At 41.8% G+C, this 20,840-nt stretch overlaps 1 protein-coding gene across 4 annotated transcripts in view; it reads left to right on the top strand.

Moving 5' to 3' along the window:
* Positions 1 to 1,993: 1,993 nt before the first annotated feature.
* Positions 1,994 to 20,840, top strand: part of LOC139557414 (histone deacetylase 7-like) — a 91,818-nt gene continuing 72,971 nt past the window's right edge. For 2 of the 4 annotated variants that reach the window (XM_071372189.1, XM_071372186.1), the window contains exon 1: positions 1,994 to 8,257. The gene's annotated coding sequence lies outside the window, so the exon portion shown is untranslated. Of the gene's footprint in view, positions 8,258 to 9,295; positions 10,796 to 20,840 lie in introns of those variants that run through there. The other 2 variants (XM_071372188.1, XM_071372185.1) reach the window with 1 other exon arrangement.

Below are 20,840 nucleotides of genomic sequence, written 5' to 3'. Positions count from 1 at the left end.
TCAATTAGCCAATCAGAAGCTTCTAAAGCCATGACATAATTTTCTGGAATTTTCCAAGCTGTTTAAAGGCACAGTCAACTTAGTGTATGTAAACATCTGACCCACTGGAATTGTGATATAGTGAATTATGAGTGAAATAATCTGTAAACAATTGTTGGGAAAATTACTTGTGTCATGCACAAAATAGATGTCCTAACCGACTTGCTAGAACTCTAGTTTGTTAACAAAACAATTGTGGAGTGGTTGAAAAACGAGTTTTAATGACTCCAACCTAAGTGTATGTAAAAGTCCGACTTCAACTGTATGTTGTGTTGTGAGTATGTTCTTGCTTGCTCTTTAGTGATTGTGTGTTTCTATTGACAAACTCATCAGTCTGTATACACTTGAGTATAGAAAACATTTGGGAAACATGCTCTTTCCATGACAGACCTATCAGGTGAATCCAGGTGAAAGCTATGATCCCTTATTGATGTCACTTGTTAAATCCACTTTAATCGGTGTAGATGAAGGGGAGGAGACAGGTTAAATAATACATTTTTTTAAGCCTTGAGACATGAATTGTGTATGTGTGCCATTCAGTGGGTGAATGGGCAAGACAAAAGATCCGGAGAGTATTCAAACCCCTTCACTTTTTTCACATTTTGTTATGTTACTGCCTTAACTCTAAAATGGATTAAATCGTTTTTTCCCCCTCGTCAATCTACACATAATTCCCCATAATACCCCCTTTTTTGTGCAAATGTATTCAGATCCTTTACTCAGTACTTTGATGAAGCAGCGATTACAGCCTCAAGTCTTCTTGGGTATGACGCTACAAGCTTGGCACACCTGTATTTGAGGAGTTTCTCCCGTTATTCTCTGCAGATCCTCAAAGCGCTGTCAGATTGGATGTGGCGCGTCACTGCACAGCTATTTTCAGGTCTCTCCAGAGATGTTCGATCTGGTTCAAGTCCGGGCTCTGGCTGGGCCACTCAAGGACATTCAGAGACTTGTTCCACAGCTTGAGACTGTAGGCGGATTGTGGCCTACCCTGTTCATAGCTAAACTGCTAATGTACGGGAAATTCTAGGTCTCGTTTACACCCCCACCCTTAACCGTACCCACAGAAGCTTACAGTCCGCATCGAAGAATGGGGAGCCACCCAGACCATCGTAGTCAAATTCCACTACCTTCTTGGGAAGGAGGATGTTCTCTGTAAGGCATCACAATATAGTTTGAATAGTATTTTATTTACAGTACATGGCACAATTAGCTTTTACCAACTAGCTGCGGCTGGATAGCCTCGGTGCTAGGTGGCGCGGTACTAATTAGCCTAGTCGTTGGAAGGCTTGACTGTAACTCCATGATGGCCCAAGTTGGACCATCCTTGTTTTCAAATGTAGAAACTTATGGGCTTAAGGATATACCTTTCTCAGGCATGGATTTGACTTAGCTGTCCAGTTAGCTGTCCAGTTGTTTTGAACATTGACTTGGGAAATGGGAATCATTTGGAATAAGTGCAATAACATAGGTAGTACAGTCATCTTAACAGAATTAATGTGACCTGCTAATGAAAATGGGAAGAGACGACCACCTTGTAAAATCCTTCTTTGTGTGCGCCAGGAGTGTTTTGAAGTCATGTTTAAACAGAGCCCAATGAGCTTGTGACCTTTATCCCCAAATAAGTAAAGACATGATGCTCCACCTTAAATGGGAAATTGGCATACCCAATTCCTTCTGCTAACTGATTAATGGGGAGGAGCACACTTTTTGTTAGGTTTAACTTATAACCAGAGAATGTCCAAGAGATACGGTATGGACTCCACAGGGTTAGAGATGTATAAAAGAAGATCATCTGCATATAAGGACACCTTGTGAGTTAAGTCGCCCCTTAGTATTCCCTTAATCCTCTAGTCCACGCGCAGGCTGATAGCAAAAGGCTCAATAACCATATCAAATAGGAAAGGGGATAAACAGCAGCCCCCCCCCCCCCCCTGTGGAGAGGGAAGTAGCTGGAGGTAACATTGTTGGTGTGAACAGAAACTACTGGGGACGAGTACGAAATCTTAATCCAGGAAAGGAATGACGGGTCAAACCCAAATCTCCCTAGTACTGTAAATAGATATTCCCACTCAACCCGGTTGTAAGCCTTTCTCAGCATCAAGAGGGATGACAACCTCTGGCTGTAGAGTTGAGTGGACAGAATAAATATTACCTACCTGAGACAAATCAGGTTTGGTCTGAGTTAATTATATTAGGCATCACTGTCTCTAAATGGCGTGAAAGGACCTTGTGAGAATTGTATAATCGCAGCACAAAAGGCTTATAGGGCGGTATGAGCCATAGTCTAGGGGATTCTTGTCCTTTTAAGCAAAACCGAAATAGTCACCTGGGTAAGTGTCTGGGGCAGTGTCTGACCAGAAAGGATTTCATTGCACATTGAGCTGAGGATAGGGAATAGTTTAGAGGAGACATTCTTCATAAAATTCAATAGGGAAGCCATCAGGCCCAGGAGCTTCACCACTCTGCATGAACTGGATTGCCAGAGTAGTTTCATAACTTATTGAGGCATCCATGTTAGTTTGTTCATCTGAATTGAGACCGGGGATGTCCAGAGCAGAGTAGAATTACTTAAGTTGATTTGATTGATTTCTTTGGGACTGGTAGAAGTTACATCAGCTGCTAAACAGATTTCAGGTATGGTGATGCTAGCAGCAGATTGTCCAAGCTGGTGAGAATTTGCAACCTTTCTCTCCGTGTTCATAAAATGGCTGCCTCGACTTAAACAGAAGCTGCTCCATTTGTTTAGTGGAAAGATTGTCAAATTCCGATTGGTGTAGCAGTCTCTCTTTGTAGAGTTAAAGAGTCGGAGAAGAGGCATACCTGTTGTCCACATCTAGAATGAGTTGAGATAGCTCTGATAAGCTTTTAGTGCATTTTTTTTGTCATACGCTGTGTATGACATAATTTGGCCCCTTAGATATGCTTTTAACAACTCCCACACAGAGTGAGACACGTCAGGGGTGCAGTTGATCTGTAAAAAGACATCATTGTGAGTTGATATGTATTTTTTAAAGGCACTACAGGATAGTAGTAGTGGGTCAAAACGCCACACGCGTTGACACAGTACTGTCCGGAAAGCGGATATCTAGCAGGACAGGGCTATGGTCTGAGATAATGATGCTGTGATATTGGCTATTAGTTTAAAAAGGAAGAATTATATTTCCAGCAGGAAAAAGTCAATCCTAGAGTATGAGTGGTGGACTGCAGTAAAAAGGAGTACTGTTTAGCAGTGGGAATGCTCCTCCTCCATGGATCAGACAAATGATAGGATTCTAGAATGAGTTGATCACTGAACCTGATTTAGAAATGACATTGTTGGGCTTCGGTCTGGATCTGTCTAGACTTGAATGTAATACACAATTGAAATCTCCGCCCAATATCAAATGATGATAGATAAGGTCGGGAAGTGTTGCGATGAGGTAGGAGAAAAATTGAGCGTCATCTCAATTAGGACCATAGAGGTTAGCCAGAATAACCTGTGTGCTAAACAATTTCCCCATCACTGTAATACATCTGCCATTAGTATCTGAAATTACTTTGGAGGAGACACACAACGTGCCTTTTCTGATAAGGATGGCTGCCCCTCAAAGTTTGAGTGAAATATTTGGTCTACCCATCCTCTCTTTAGTTTATCATGGTCGCTGGACTGGAGATGGGTCTCTTGGAGAAAAACAATGTCCGAATTTAAAGACTTAAGATAAGCATACACTCGGCTATGCTTGACCACATGGTTAATTCCTTTTAAGTTCCAGGTGATAAAGCATGTGGTGCCTGGAGTTTGTGAATTAGGCATAGTCATAGTAATCGTACCAACATTCATTTCTAATCACATGGCCAGTGTGCTGAAAAGGTCAGAGTAATGAAATATAAAGAAAAAGAAAAACAAGAAAATACCCAGAAGAAAACCTTGGACCCCTATGCTGGCCTTGCTGCATCTACCTCTCCTAGACTAGAGCAAAATACTACCATGTTAAACAGAACCTCATTAGAGCTCTATCCAACTCAGTTCTCTAATGTATCTTATGCAATATGCATATTTGAAGGATAATAAAACAATATACACTACCGGTCCAAAGTTTTAGAACACCTACTCATTGAAGGGTTTTTCTTTAATTTTTTTAAATTTTATACATTGTTGAATAATAGTGAAGACATCAAAACTATGTAATAACACATATGGAATCATGTAGTAACCAAAAACTGTTAAACAAATCAAAATATTTTATATCTGCGATTCTTCAAATAGCCACACGGTTTTGCCTTGATGACAGCTTTCACACTCTTGCCATTTTCTCACCTGGAATGCATTTCAATTCTCTCAACCAGCTTCACCTGAGGTAGGAATGCATTTCAATTAACAGGTGTGCCTTGTTAAAAGTTAATTTGTGGAATTTCTTTCCTTAATGCATTTGAGCCAATCAGTTGTGTTGTGACAAGGAAGGGGTGGTATACAGAAGATAACCCTATTTGGTAAAAGACCAAGTCCATATTATGGCAAGAACAGCTCATTTGCACATCATCATCTGCACATCTATCACTCCAGTGTTAATGCTAAATTGTAATTATTTCGCCTCTATGGCCTATTTATTGCCTTACCTCCCTAATCTTACTACATTTGCACACACTGTACATAGATTTTTCTATTGTGTTATTGACTGTACGTTTGTTTATCCCATGTGTAACTCTGTTGTTTTTTTGTCGCACTGCTTTGCTTTATCTTGGCCGGGTCTCAGTTGTAAATGAGAACTTGTTCTCAACTGGCTTACCTGGTTAAATAAAGGTGAAAAAAATTTAATAAACAGGAAAGGAAGACCCAGAGTTTCTTCTCCTGCAGAGTATGAGTCCATTAGAGTTACCAGCCCAATAAATGCTTCACAAAGTTCAAGTAACACACAGCAACTGTTTAGAGGAGACTGTGTGAATCAGGCCTTCATGGTTGAATTGCTGCAAAGAAACCACTACTAAAGAACACCAATAAGAAGAAGAGACTTGCTTGGGCCAAGAAACATGAGCAATGGACATTAGACAAGTAGAAATGTGTCCTTTGGTCTGGAGTCCAAATTTTTGGTTCCAACCACCGTGTCTTTGTGAGACGTGGTGTGGGTGAACGGATGATCTCTGCATGTGTATTTCCCACCGTAAAGCATGGAGGAGGTGTTACGGTGTGGGGGTGCTTTGCTGGTGACACTGTCTGTGATGTATTTTGAATTCAAGGCACACTTAACCAGCATGGCTACCACAGCATTCTGCATCGATTTGCCATCCCATCTGGTTTGTGCTTAGTGGGACTATCATTTGTTTTTCAACTGGACAATGACCCAAAACACACCTCCAGGCTGTATAAGGATTATTTTACCAAGAAAGAGAGTGATGGAGTGCTGCATCAGATGACCTGGCCTCCACAATCCCCCAACCTCTACCAAATTGAGATGGTTTGTGATGAGTCGGGCACCAGAGTGAAGGGAAAGCAGCTAATAAGTGTTCAGCATATGTGGAAACTCCTTCAAGCCTGTTGGAAAAGCATTCCAGGTGAAGCTGGTTGAGTGAATACCAAGAGTGTGCAAAGCTGTCAAGGCAAATGGTGGACATTTGAAAAATCTCAAATATTTTAATTTGTTTAACACTTTTTTTGTTTGTTTACTACATGATTCAATATGTGTTATTTTATAGTTTGATGTCTTCACTATTATGTATGTCCCCCCGACCAACCCCATCCACTTGGGATGACTTAAAATCCATAAAAATATACAATAATTAGAAAACACATAATTCAACATTTGTATAAATGTAATCCTCAGTTAAACATCCTAACCAGCCAGAACACTGAAAAATGACTGGCAAATGCTTGGTAATTAATACCTGTCCTGCAGTATTAATTACTGTCTGTACAACCTGTGGTCCCGTGCCAGCAGCCACTAAGCACCAAGGCGGACCAACCAGACAAATAGTAAAGAATAATACACGTGGTCCTTTGGGAGTACAAACTTGTTAGTATTTAACATGCTCACAGTATGTTAGTAGGGTATCCTATTAAGACATGGAAAGAGAGAGCTCAGTGTCTAGCCTTAGGTAGCTTGGCACCCATGTTTTGAATCCCACTGTCAAGAACTCCCTTATAATCTGGTCCCAATTCCCAAAATCACTTTAGCCTTAAACAAGCAAGCTGCATCTCTCCATTAACATGTAATAATCTTTTTTTCATTTTTATTTCACCTTTATTTAACCAGGTAAACTAGTTGAGAACGAGTTCTCATTTACAAGTGCGACCTGGCCAAGATAAAGCAAAGCAGTGCGACACAAACAACAACAGAGTTACACATGGAATAAACAAGCGTACAGTCAATGACACAATAGAAAGGAAAAAAAAGTATATATACAGTGTGTGCAAATGGCGTGAGGAGGTAAGGCAATAAAATAGGCCAATCTCTTCCCAGCATCACAGATTGACACGGCATTCCAGTTCTGACAGGAATGGTCTGGTGTTTTTTTGTGACCTATTTGTTGATGACACATTTGTCTCATTCGATTCTCTGAGGGTTGACCATAATATTCCCAATAGCCACTTTTTTAGATACCTGTAATCAGCTTTGCAGGTATCGAGCCCACTAAATAAATAAATCAAATCACTAGATGTCCAGTCGAGAGGTGCTTAGATCTTAACCCGTATCTTAAGGGCACAATCTCCAGATTATATGACATAATACAGAACATTAATCCGGCCTTCCTTGGCAAATTTTAAATCTGCATGGGAGCAAGACAAGCTACCTGACGATGTATGGTAACAAAGTATTGAGTATATCCACATCTCATAATTTTGCATAAGGCATGGGCTCATTCAATTAAACATTTTGCACTGTCTCCATTACTCAAATGACAGATTGGCAAAAATATATCAAAATAATGACCAAGTGTTTGACATGACACCAGTGTCCAGTGACTGTGGGACACATTTTGGTCATGCCAATCTTTGAGTGGCTTCTGGGACCCCATTTTGAGGCATTCTCACATATGTGTAATACAACTGTTAGCCTCAACCCATTCACTGCCATTTTTGGGGTACTTCCCCTAGACCAGAATACTGCCACGCATCAGGCGAATGCAATAGCATTTGCCTCGCTGCTAGCTCGCCGCCTTGTCCTCTTTCACTGGAAGTCTATAAATAAAGTACAAAAAAATTTACAAATAAAAATAAAGGGATAATGGCCACTGTGTTCTTGGGGACCTTCAATGCTGCAGAAATGTTTTGGTACCCTTCCCCAGATCTGTGCCTTGACACAATCCTGTCTCGGTGCTCTACGGACAATTCCTTCGACCTCATGGCTTGGTTTATGCTCTGACATGCACTGTCAACTGTGGGACCTTATATAGACATATGTGTGCCTTTCCAAATCATGTTCAATCAATTGAATTTACCACAGGTGGAATCCAATCAAGTTGTACAAACAACTCAAGGATGATCAATGGAAACAGGATGCACCTGAGCTCAATTTCGAGTCTCATATCAAAGGGTCTGAATACTTACATAAATAAGATATTTCTGTTTAAAAAAAATGAAACATTGCTAAAAATAAAATAAAAACTGTTTTCGCTTTGTCATTATCCGGTATTGTGTGTAGATTGATGAGGAAAAAAGTGTTTAATCCATTTTAGAATAAGGCTGTAATGTAACAACGCGGAAAATTTTAAGGGATTTGAATACTTTCCGAATACATTGTAAGTGCCTTACAATGGGGTATGGTAGTAGGTGCCAGGTGCACCAGTTTGTGTCAAGAACTGCATCCCTGCTGGGTTTTTCACGCTCAACAGTATATGTGCGTGCGTGTGCGCTTGCACACTCTGGAGCAGGTCCAGTGGCTGGTATTTCTAACCCTGCTGTCAGGGCCTAGCTACAGTCAGACCGTGGGAATGTGGTTAAGGATTTCTGTGGTATTTTTAATGTTTGTTATTAAATACTCCCACATGGGACCATGACCAAACCCTCTGCTCCCCTCTCTCGCTCTCTCCTTCTTCTCTTCCTCCCCTACATATTTTTCTTTCCCGGGGAGGAAAAGCTCCCTGGATCCGATAACAGCGTGGCTCACGTTACCGTGGAGATCCGGGAAGAGCAGCTGACAACTGTTACTGCAGCTGGAGAAGCGAAGCATCCATTGTCACTGCCAAGAGGCAGACTATACTTTATACCAGCCCCACCCTGCACACCAGCTACAATATACAGGTAACTGCCAAAATAAAGGAAACACCACCATAAAGTGTCTTAAATGGCTTTGAGCCGCCAGACTAGCTTCAATGCGCCTTGGTATAGATTCTACAAGTGTTTGGGAATTCCATAATTTGGTATTTTGTTGATGGTGGTGGAAAACGCTTTCTCAGGCTCAAGTTTTACGTTGGTTTGAGATCTGGTGACAGACAGGCACACACCCTATGCTCCTTTTGAGACCCCTCTTTCAAAGTCACAGAGATCTCTTCTAGCCTGGATAGTAAAAAATAATAGTCAACTAGACATTTTTTATACATGACCCTAAGCATGATGGGATGTTAATTGTTTAAGTAACTCAGGAACAACACCTGTGTGGAAGCACCTGCTTTCAATATACTTTGTATCCCTCATTTACTTAAGTGGGTCATTTATTTTGGCAGTTGCAGTACATGTAGCTGCTATATCACTGGCTTGCACTGGGAGGAATTTGTCAAAAAATGTATCTGTTTGTGATACCAAAGCTGGACAGTTTCAGTTATTTCAGCGAGACATTTCCCACATTACCCAATGGGATTCCCAGTTAGATATGGAGCAACAGGTGATACTGTGTCCGTTAGCCAACGCTGAGCAGACAGAATTGAACAAACATCAGCAGCCTATTTAGCCAGTGAGCGCCAACCCTCCTCTGATGAACACAGTTTTGCATGTGTAATTTAACATCACTTCTGTTTCTATCTTTTGCATTACACTATGACTTATGATACTCATATGATCCTAAATTCTTACTTGGCATTTGTTAGTTTTGAATTACATGTATACCATAGCTGTTCTGGGTGATCTATGCTTTGCATGTTTATAAGCAAAATATCAATGATTCCCTCTTTGTCTCTGTGGACACTCAATGCCAGCCATTAATGTACTTAATCATCCACTACTTTTTCCCCCAACATTTCCCCTCAACTATCTATTTTTAAGAATGCATGCAAGAGAGCATTCACAGAGACAGAAAAAACGTATTTTCCACACAAGCAGCCAAATTTATCCTTGTGGTTTTCCGTGTGTTTATTTTCATTTCTGGAAGGACAACATATCTGCGGGGAAACCAAAAGCTCAGGGCTGGTGCTTTCCCTCTATGGAGTGTAACGCTGGTAAAAATAGGACGTCTTTTTGGGGGACTGGAATTGGGATTGAAATGTGTATCCCAGGGGTTTGCTCAGATTGCATGATGGGGAATCATACTCTTCTCACTCCACAAAAAATGGTAAAAAAACACTCACCCTCAAGACAATAGAAACTGGAACATTGTAATTGTCCATTTGATATCCCAATTATTTATCGTATAACTGTCACGTAACTTTCATATGGAACAGCAGCTCTTTTTCCTCAATTTCTCTCACTTGCACTGCTCTTCATACCAGCTGATTACATGTTGACGGCTGTAACTGTAGGAAGTATGTGTGGGTTGAGAGGAATTCTGTCATTGGAAAATCCTCCTCTGCTCTGACTTTTGGTTTGAACTATGTTAAAACTTCTTCGGGATCAGTGTCCCTTCCACGGGACGGTTGAGCTAATGTAGGCTAATGCGATTAGCACGAGGTTGTAAGTAACAAGAACATTTCCCAGGACATAGATATCTGATATTGGCAGAAAGCTTTAAAATCTTGCTAATCTAACTGCACTGTCTAATTTACAGTAGCTATTAGTGATACCATGCTATTGTTTGAGGAGAGTGCACAATTTTGAACAAAGTTATTAATAAACAAATTAGGCATATTTGGGCAGTCTTGATACAAAATGTTGAACAGAAATGCAATGGTTCATTGGATCAGTCTAACACTTTGCACATACACTGCTGCCATCTTGTGGCCAAAATGTATATTGCACCTGGGCTGGAATAATACATTATGGCCTTTATCTTGCATTTCAAAGGTGATGGTACAAAAAATACAAAAGAACGGTTGTTTTTTTGTTTGTTGTATTTTACCAAATCTATTGTGTTATATTTTCCTACATTCCTTTCACATTTCCACAAACTTAAGTGTTTCCTTTCAAATGGTACCAAGAATATGCATATCCTTGCTTCAGGGCCTGAGCTACAGGCAGTTAGATTTGAGAATGTCATTTCAGGCAAAAATTGAAAAAAGCGGCGGATCCTTATTAATTTCAGGAATCCATGGCCACTACCTCAAGGGGCACATTAAGCAGAGCAGCACAACAAATACCAATAGACCCTGGATAACTGGCAGTCTGGGACTGGCCGACTGTGTGCCATGTTTACCTCTGAGTTAACAAAGGAGAATTCTATAGGAATCAAAGGCCCATTCCACTCTTAGTTATCCATAATTAGAATGTCTGTAGTCTGTGTGTCTGTCAGTGTGTCTGTCTCCTCTCTGTCCAGCTCCAAATTGCAGACCAGCCTCCAAAGCCTGTCATCATATCACTGCAGCGGCTGGGAGATGAAGTGGCTGTCGCCGCTGGATTGGTGGCTAGATCTCCTGGTGAGTCAAGTCTCTCTGCTGCTCCTGGATGAGATGAAGACCTGGCTGGGGATAACAGGTTCGTATTGGCTTAGTGTCACATCTAGAGGCTTGTCTCTGTTAGTGACAGTTTCCTCAATGACTTGTCATCTCCCTCAGAGATCATAGTATTCGGCAGCAGTCCGCTGTCCGTCAGGGTGCGGACGGTTGGCCGGTCCTCTGTAGGGGCCGGCCAGATAGTGTAACTGTGACTAATAGAAAACACAGAATCATGCAGCGTGCACAAACAAAGATGTGCCTGTGTGTCTCCAGAGCTGGGAATGGCCCAGATGATTGGCTGCAAGAGGAAATAATTTCCACAGTTGCCGCTCCATTTCATATAGAGGGGTTTTGTATGTGTGCGTATTTTGTTCCGCATGTCCTCATTGTCTCCAGTTGTAGGCCTTTACAGTGCCTTGCAAAATAATTCATACCCCTGGGATTTCTTCACATTTTATTGTGTTACAAAGTGGGATTACTCAAAATACTCAAAGGTCAAAGTTGTTGATTAATACAAATTTGATAACTAAAATATAGTTGATGGATACATATTCAGCCCCTTTGTTCAGGCAAGCCTACATTAGTTCAGGAGTAAAATTTGGCTCAACAAATCACATAAGTTACATGGACTCACTCTGTGGGAAATAATAGGGGTTAACATTATTTTTCTAATGACTAACCTTTCCTCTGTCCCCCACGCATACAACATCTGTCCCTCAGTCAAGTACTGAATTTCAAGCACAGATTCAACTACGAAGAACAGGGTGAGCCTCATGAAGAAGGGCAGTGATTGGTAGATGGGTAACAATAACAAATCAGACATCTTTAAGCATGGTCAAGTTAATAAGGATGCTGTGGATTATGTATTAACCCACCCAGACAGCTCAAAGACACAGTCGTACTTCTGAACTGAGCTGCAGGACAGGAATGAAACTGTTTAGGGATGTTACCATAAGGCCATTAAAACAGATACAGAGTTCAATGGCTGTGATAGGAGAAAACTGCGAATGGATTAACAACATTGTAGTGACTCCACAATAATGACCTAAATGACAGTGAAAATAATACAAATATAGAGAGGAAAAATTCCAAAACACTATTTTGTATGCGACAAGGCACTAAAGTAATACTGCAAAAGAATACACTTTTAGGTTTAAACACATCACTGAGTAACTGCCTCCTTATTTTCAAGTGTGGTGGTGGCTGCATCATGGTATGGGTATGCTTGACATCAGCAATTACTGGGAAGTTTTTCCAGGATAAAAGGAAACGAGATGGAGCTAAGCACAGGCAAAATCCTAGAGTAAAACCTGCTTCAGTCTGCTTTACACCAGACACTAGGAGAGGAATTCACCTTTCAGCAGGACAATAACCTACAACACAAGGATAAATGTACACTGGAGATGCTTACCAAAAAGACAGTGACTGTTCCTGAGTGGCCAAGTTACAGTTTGACTAAAATCTGTTAGATATTCTATGGCAAGACCTGAAAATGGCTGTTTAGTAATGATCCCCAACATCTTGACAGAGCTTGAAGAATTATGAAAAGAATAATGGACTAATATTGCACAATGCAGGTGTGTAAAGCTCTTAGAGACTTACCCAAGAAGACTCACAGCTGTAATCACAGCCTAAGGTGTTTTATAACATGTATTGACTCAGCGCACTGAACACCCCTGCACCAACTATTTTAGTTATTTAATTCCTATTAATCTTAACTCCTATTAAAATGCTAAAAATGTTCTTCCACTTTGACATTGAGTCTTTGAGTATTTTGTGTAGATTGTTTGCCAAAAAATTAACTATTTTAATCCCACTTTGGTCAACTGGAGAAAAAAAAGTATTTTATAGCGGATATAGTATATATGGATACCTCTCGAAGGGGCTAGGAAATATTATCGAAGGTGCCTTAAGAATATCAGCCAGCTTCAGTCTGTGAGTAGAAGTGTAAAATAAGGTTATAGTAGAGCAGCCAGATGTATTTGATGACTAGATGGTGGTGCTACTACTGCTAGGTCTGAAGATGAGGGTGTAGCCCCCAGACATGTTACAGTATGGAGGACTGCAGTCATGACTGGCACTAGACGGCAGGCTGCAGCAGCCACATAGTCAGGGCTGTGCTCTCTTACAGGAAATGACTTCACGAGGTGCTGGGACCTCTACCCCGTTCCGGGGTTGGTCTCTCTGGTCTCTCTCTCCCTTGGGCCGCATCCTTCAGTTCAGCATCAGACAGCCTAAAGTGGGTTATTTATTTTAGTTCGCCTGTGAGAGTTAAAAAAGGAATGTTTCAGCAACATAAAACGTTTCCTGTTTTGATGACTCCCCCTCTGAAAGCATTCCGTCTGCAGACAAGTCCCTCAAAAAGGAGCAGTGATAGTCTGCAAAAACATGGATTTATCCAATTGAATCAAATCAAATTTTATTTGTCACATGCTTTGTAAGCAACAGGTGTAGAATAACAGTGAAACTTACAGCCCTTCCCAACAATGCCGAGAATTTTTTTTTAAACATAACACAAGGAATAAATACACAATGAGTAACAATAACTTGGTTACATACATGAGGTTCAGGGGTACAAGGTAATTGAGGTAGATAGCCTATGTACATATAGGTAGGGGTAAAGTGACTAGGCAACATGATAGATAATAAGCATTAGTAGGAGCGTGTGATGAGTCAAAATAGTTACGTGCAAAGGGGGGGGGGTCAATGCAGATAGTCCAGGTAGTTTTTGATGAACTATTTAGCAATCTTATGGGTTGTGCCTATTGAGACGCTTTGCCTATTGGATGGCCCATCGGAGGTTGTAGCGGGATTTCTTATGTGTCTGGATTAGTGTCCCGCTCCTTAAAAGTGTCAGCTCTAGCCTTTAGCTCAGTGTGGAAACAGAAACAGTCCTGTACCACGTGTACTGTGCTTCTTAAAATGCCTGTATCTTTGCACGTGACAGGGTCGTTTGATTACTTCATCAGTAGTGCCTCTATGCAGTTGCAGAATTGGTGATGTGAGACAGTGTGGGGATGTGTGTAGTGCCTCAGTCTCTGTCTGCAGCTTCACACCATCAAAGCTGTCTGAAGCCCCCCAGCCAAGCCCTGTGGGACCCTGCTGCTGCTAACCTAGTGAATGGGGAACTTGACTGTATCTGGGCAGAGCTTTGGCCCCTGTCTCTCCCTCCTCTGGGTCTGTCCCCCCCTCACATTCCTCACTCCTCCTGCCTGAGCTCTGCAGCTGCTCCTCTTACTCATGCTGCTGCATGAGAGAGAGAATTTGGTTTGGGGGGCAGTTGTTATAATATGTATGTTTAATACACTATATACAAAGTATGTGGACACCCCTTCAAATTAGGGGATTTTGCTAATTCAGCCACACCCGTTGCTGACAGGTGTTTACAATCAAGCACACAGTCATGCAATCTCCAAAGACAAACATTGGAAGTAGAATAGCCTTACTGAAGAGCTCAGTAACTTTCAACATGCCACCGTCATAGGATGCCACCTTTCCTACAAGTTAGTTGGTCAAATGCTCAGCCGCAAAGTGGTAGGCCACACAAGCTCAGAGAATGGGACTGACCTTTGCTGAAGCGCAATGCGTGTAAAAATCGTCTGTCCTCGGTTGAAACACTCACTATCGAGTTCCAAACTGCCTCTGGAAGCAACGTCAGCACAAGAACTGTTCGTCAGTCGCTTCATGAAATGGGTTTCCATGGCCGAGCAGCCGCACACATGGCTAAGATCACCATGTGCAATGCCAAGCGTCGGCTGGAGTGGTGTAAAGCTCGCCGCCATTGGACTCCGGAGCAGTGGAAACACATTCTCTGGAGTGATGAATCACGCTTCACCATCTGGCAGTCCAACAGACAAATCTGGGTTTGGTGGATGCCAGGACAACGCTAAAGTTTGGTGGAGGAGGAACAATGGTCTCAGGCTGTTTTTCATGGTTCGGGCTAGGCCGCTTAGTTCCAGTGAATGGAAATGTGAACTCTACAGCATACAATGACATTCTAGTTGATTCTGTGTTTCCAACTTTGTTTCTACAGTTTGGGGAAGGAACATTACTGTTACAGCATGACAATGCCCCCATGCACAAAGTGAGGTCCATACAGATATGGTTTGTCGAGATCGGTGTGGAAGAACTTGAGTGGCCTGCACAGAGCCCTGACCTCAACCCCATCGAACACCTTTTGGATGAATTGGAACGCCGACTGCAAGCCAGGCTTTCTTGCCCAACATCAGTGCCCGACCTCACTAATGCTAAGTGAGGTCGGGCACTAAGTCCCCACAGCAATGTTCCAACATCTAGTAGACAGCTTTTCCAGAAGAGTGGAGGTTGTTATAGCAGCAAAGGGGGGACCAACTCCATATTAATGCCCATGATTTTGCAATGAGATGTTCGACGAGCAGGTGTCCAAATACTTTTGGTAATGTAGTGTACGTAGGTGGTACTGTGCATTATCATTTGTGTGTGTTCATGCTTATGGCATTTAGCAACTGTGTTAATCTGCCAAATCTCTTCAATCACCATGTTTGCATGATGTTATAATTATTTTGCAAGATAAATGTTTACTTGGCTGAGGATCTGAAATAGCTGTGTCTCTGACAGACAGGCCACAGCTGACTGGAACAGCAATCCCCCATCACCCACCCCAACCCACGCACACACACGTACAATCCTTCACACAGTCTCTCACACAAATACCTTACTGTGTCTAAAGCACATTTGTCTCTACCAAACCAAAGCCTTTCCTGATGGCTTTCTAAAACCCCTCCATGTTCCTCCTCTACATTTACGGCTGGACCGACCGGACGGTGGGGAGAACACTATCCAATCAGCCACTACATGCCCTGAGACAACTGGCTCTGCTGGCCCCTGGAAGATCCAGCCCCTGGTTCCTTGCTGCCATTTTCCTTCCTCTGTTTCTCCCAGACTCCATGGGAATTTCAGTAACAGGGGGAAATGATTTTCCTCCTGACCAGAAGTACTACACCATGTCTACTGGGATGAAATAATGAAGCTAATGTGCACAGACGTAATAACAATAAAGGTCAATTAATAGTCTGTCAGATACGTCAATATTAGGAGGACAGTAGGACATTGAGTATGCACAGGGTGTGTTTGTTCATATCTTCGGTATAGGTGTGTGCGTCTGTGCGTGCGTGCTAGAGAGAGTATTATGTGTGGCGAGAGAAACCATGCTCTAGTTTAGCTCTACTCTGTAGGGAAGAGAAAAACATGACCCACTGGGCAAAACCTGGTTGACTCAGTGTTGTTTCCACATCATTTCAATCCCAAAGATCCATGTGATGGCGTTGAATCGACATGGAAAACTAATTGGATTTGCAAAAAGTATTCAACGTAAGACAATTGTATATTTTTTTCATTCTATATTTTTTCACCCAATTTATAATCTAAATCCAATGACATGGTGAAATGTTTTGTTGATTTCACGTTCAATTCACATTAGTTGATAACTGAAGCAAATGGAAATCAAAACTAGACATTGAACTGATTTCTACTCCCCAGCCTGGTCTCATAGACGAGACGTAACATAGTAAAAGTGAATCCGTGACACTCAAATTAGTATGATATTTTATGTTTGGTATGGTTGCATAAGAAAGATGGTTACTTAAGTCAAAAACAAAACTAAGATGGTTGGTCGGGGTGGATGGGTTGCCGTATAACGCGAATGTCTAGCAAACCCAAAGGTTGCGAGTTTGAATCTCATCACAGACAACTTTAGGATTGTAGCTCATTAGCAACTTTAACTACTTTGTACTTATTAACTACTTGGCATGTTAACTAACCCTTCCCCTAACCCTTTAACCCTAGCCTAGCTAACATTAGCCACCTAGCTAGAATTTGTCACATACAGTATTGGGCCACAACAGGCAGTACATTTAGCAAATTCTTAACATATAATACGAAATGGGTGATGCACATACACAAATGAAGACATACCGAAATATATCATACTAAATGGAATGTCTCACATTTGTGACTCATTTCAGGAAACTATGCGTATGTCACTACTTCACAGGAGAGCTATTTGAAAGTACTTTTTTTTTTTTTTAATCAAAATGCACTTTTTGCCAGAAATGTCTTCTGGGAGCTTCTGGTAGCTCGTACATTCACTCTGGCTATCTACTCCGATATCAGAGCACTCTCGTCTGAGTGTGCCAGAGTGCAGAATAACTGACAAATGTACAAATGCTCAGCACCCGTTGAATATGGCCGGTGTCAGTAAACGTTGGCAAAAAAGCGTAAATTGTTGCCAGCAGCACAGTTGCAGTCACCAACACTCTGGATAACATGAAAACAGCCTGCTAGAGTGAGTAAAACGGTCCGTGTGCAGTTCTCTCACGTTAGCTAGTTAGCTTGAGTACTTGACTGTTAGAACAGAATGCTCAGATCAAATATTGTTGGCGCTGCGGTCCAAGACACTGCATCTGTGCTAGAGGCGTCACTACAGACCCTGGTTCGATCCTGGGCTGTATCACAACCCGCCGTGATTGGGAGTCCCATAGGGTGGTGCACAAATGGCCCAGCGTCATCCGGGTTAGGGGATGTAGCTCTGTGTCTCTGCTTTTATCTAATGTAAAAAACACCATTTCAAATGTTGTTACATAAGACTGAATCAAGGCAGTTGGTCACATTTACTGAATAATACGAAATGCTCTGAGGCCAGGTTGCACTCCGAGAGGCCAGAGTCAGTACTTAACCCCTGGTACCAGTCAACATGGAGTCATTCATCACATAATACCAGACCCAAACCCTCCTACTCGTCTGTCTGAGAGCGCTCTCCCAATAGCCAACCTGTAGCACAGGACCTGAAGCAAGGATATGCATATTCTTCATACCATTTGAAAGGAAAAACTTTGAAGTTTGTGGAAATGTGAAATTAATGTAGGAGAATATAACACATTAGATCTGGTAAAATATGATACAAAGAAAAAAACATGCGTATTTGTTATATATATTTTAATCATCTTTGAAATGCAAGAGAAGGGCCAGAATGTATTATTCCAGTTTAGTCGCAATTTAGATATTGGCCGCTAGATGGCAGCAGTGTATGTTCAAAGTTTTAGACTGCTCCAATGAACCATTGCATTTCTGTTCAAACTCTTGTATCAAGTCTGATCAAATGTGCCTAACTGGTTTATTGATACATTTTCAAGTACATAACTGTGCACTCTCCTCAAACAATAGCATGGTATTCTTTCACTGTAATATCTACTGTAAATGGGACAGTGCAGTTAGATTAACAAGAATTTAAGCTTTCTGCCCATATCAGATGTGTCTATGTCCTGGGAAATGTTCTTGTTACTTACAACCTCATGCTAATCACATTAGGGCACGTTAGCTCAACCGTCCCGTGGGGGGTCACCGATCCCGAAGAGTCCCAACCCCTTCACATAATGTGCACCCTACAAAATATGTGCACCCTAACTTCTTACATATTACTTTTGAACTTCATTAAGGGAATATTCTAATCTGCGCATCCATTGATGCAATTTCTCTCTCATTTATTACTGGAAACCAAGGTAACCTTACTCCATAATTGATACAGTGAATAATGTTGAGAAACCAGAGTATTGCCACATACATAAATCTAAAAGTAGGTCAAGATGAAAAGTGTTTCCAAGTCTTTTCCATAAACATGCTGATGTAATGGTGACCTACAAAAGCAGATGGGGTTGGGGGCCCTCTACAGTCGCCTGGCTGTTCCGGCCCAAATGCCTGTTGGCTGTACAGGAGAAAATGAACACCGGCCTTTTAAAATCGGCTTCTCAACACACCTTTTATGTTCTGTTTACTTTTTTTTCTGTTCTTAATAATGTTTTTGAGTTTGAGTTCTGGCTGTGTCAAAATTAAAACTGGATGAAAACTATTTCCCAATTAATTCCTCCTCCTCCGTGAAACAAAGCGATAGAATACATTTTTTTTTATCTAATAGTTGTTTTGTTTTTTCTCCAACAGCAGGTAGATATGTTCCACTTGATGGAACAGAAAGAGTAGGCTCTCCACTGTGTGAGCAGCAGCAGCCCAGGTTCTCTGTCTCCACGGAATCCATTATGAATCTCAGAATCATTACTAACGTCAGGGGGTCGAAGGGTTATGTCTGCTCTTACATCACAACCACGACCAGCGTTAATTAGCATTATGCACCATGGCCTCTCAACTCAACTTTCTCAACTCTCAGGACCAGACCAAGCCGATCGGACCTGTGCTTAACCATGGTTTGACCATGTGATCCTGTTGAGGGCGACAGAGGGGACATGATGTACCAGATTTTAACCCAAGGAAACAGTCTTCTGGAGATGTTAAACATCCTCTTGTGTGACTGATATTGGTGTCTAATACATGGTGCAGAAGCATCCAAAGCATGCTGTTAAACCCACCACTATGTCCTTAAGTTGAGAGCTCTGTCTGCTACAATCATCAGATATGGCCTTAAAGATGGGCCTCACAGAGATTTGAACCCAGGCAAGCATCTGCAGCCTGGGCAACAGGGAGGGAGGGATTGGACATGGAGGAGGAGAGAAGAGCATGCATTCTTGCTCTGTTCTGGTTGCATGTGAAGCTGAAGGCTACATAGCGTTACTGTGGTTCTGTGTGCTGTGGTGAGTCAGGCCTGTTTCCCAACAGCACCACATACACAGCCGGACCAGACCACTCAGACACCAGGTTCCCGCTGGGATTCTCTGCCCACCTCTCACAGAATCTCTCCCTCTTACTCTCGCTGTGTGTATTAATCCCACTGGACTGTTTCCTCTGTCATTCTATGTCCTCAGTTCCCCATGTTTTTCTTTCCACCGTCTTTTTATCTAAATGTTGAAGATTCTTTGTCAGTATGCGGAAGAGGAAGCGACAAATTATACTAGAAATGAAATAGGAGTCTGCAGCTGAATGCACAGTGATCCAAAAACAATCTGAGTATTGTTATCATAGGGGTAGATTTATTTGACTGGTTGTAAGGGTTGTGTACAGGCCAATATTAAACAAGATGAAAGCCTAAATCAAGCAGGAGAAAGTGAGGTTGACTTGGTTCCAGCCCAGAGAAGGAATTCCTCTTTCCCAAAGGGGAGTCGTCACATGTCGATTTTTTTTTTAATGTTGCATTTTACAAGGGGATTGTAACGGAGCTCGTTTCAGGATACAGTGAGGGGAATGTAAAATAAGACATCCCCCTAGCCACTGTCATACAGTTTAGTTTTATAAAGCCATGGTTCACTAATTTGTGTGATGAAAATAAAGCTAATAGACATAGTAACATATACAGCAACAATCCGGCAGAGAAACATTCCATTCATACACTCTAGGGCTCCAAAAGGGTTGTTCGGCTGAGATGGTGGTGTAGATTAGGCTGGGTCTAGTTGTCCCCACAGGAGAACCCTTTTGGGTTCCATATCGAACCCTCTGTGTAAACGGTTCTACATGGTACTCAAAAGGGTTCTACCTGGAACCAAAAAGGGTTCTTCAAAGGGTTCTCCTATGGGGACAACCGATGAACCCTTTTTAGGTTCTGGATAGCACCTTTTTTTTTCTAAGAGTGTATGGGTTCCGCTCCACAGACTCCCCAGTCTGACTGAGATCAGTACCCATCCTTAGTGGCTTTCTAGTTCTACACTCATATGACTGTGGCCTTTGGCATCGAGTCAACATCCACCTAGACTAGAATGATATATATTCCACACCATGTTTTCTAACAGACAGATCTACAGTATCATCAAATCTAGATTCAGAAAATAATATTTTCACATTACATCCCCAACACTCAGATTCAAAGATTAAGTCATTTTTCAAATACTGTACATTCTCCATCAACCACACGGTTGCATGGTTCCAATTTTTGGAAGTAAACATTACGTAAGAAGAACATGTACATTCATTCCACATCTCTTTCAAAGCGGTGTACATTGTAAGCTGGGCTACAGGGAGTCTAGACTTGCCTCCTCTCTCCTGTCAGTTGGAGAGCAGCGTTAGATTTAAGGCTTAGCAGAGGGGTTGGTGAACTAAACAGAGGGGAAAGGACACAGATCAATCACTGCAAACATCACACATCCACATCTGTAGGTGTTTGTGCGTGTTAC

This window comes from Salvelinus alpinus, chromosome 28 (genome assembly GCF_045679555.1).
Source record: "Salvelinus alpinus chromosome 28, SLU_Salpinus.1, whole genome shotgun sequence".
In the NCBI taxonomy this organism is placed as follows: domain Eukaryota; kingdom Metazoa; phylum Chordata; class Actinopteri; order Salmoniformes; family Salmonidae; genus Salvelinus; species Salvelinus alpinus.
The sequence above is the reverse complement of the archived record's forward strand: the minus strand, read 5'-3'. Positions and strand labels throughout refer to the sequence as shown.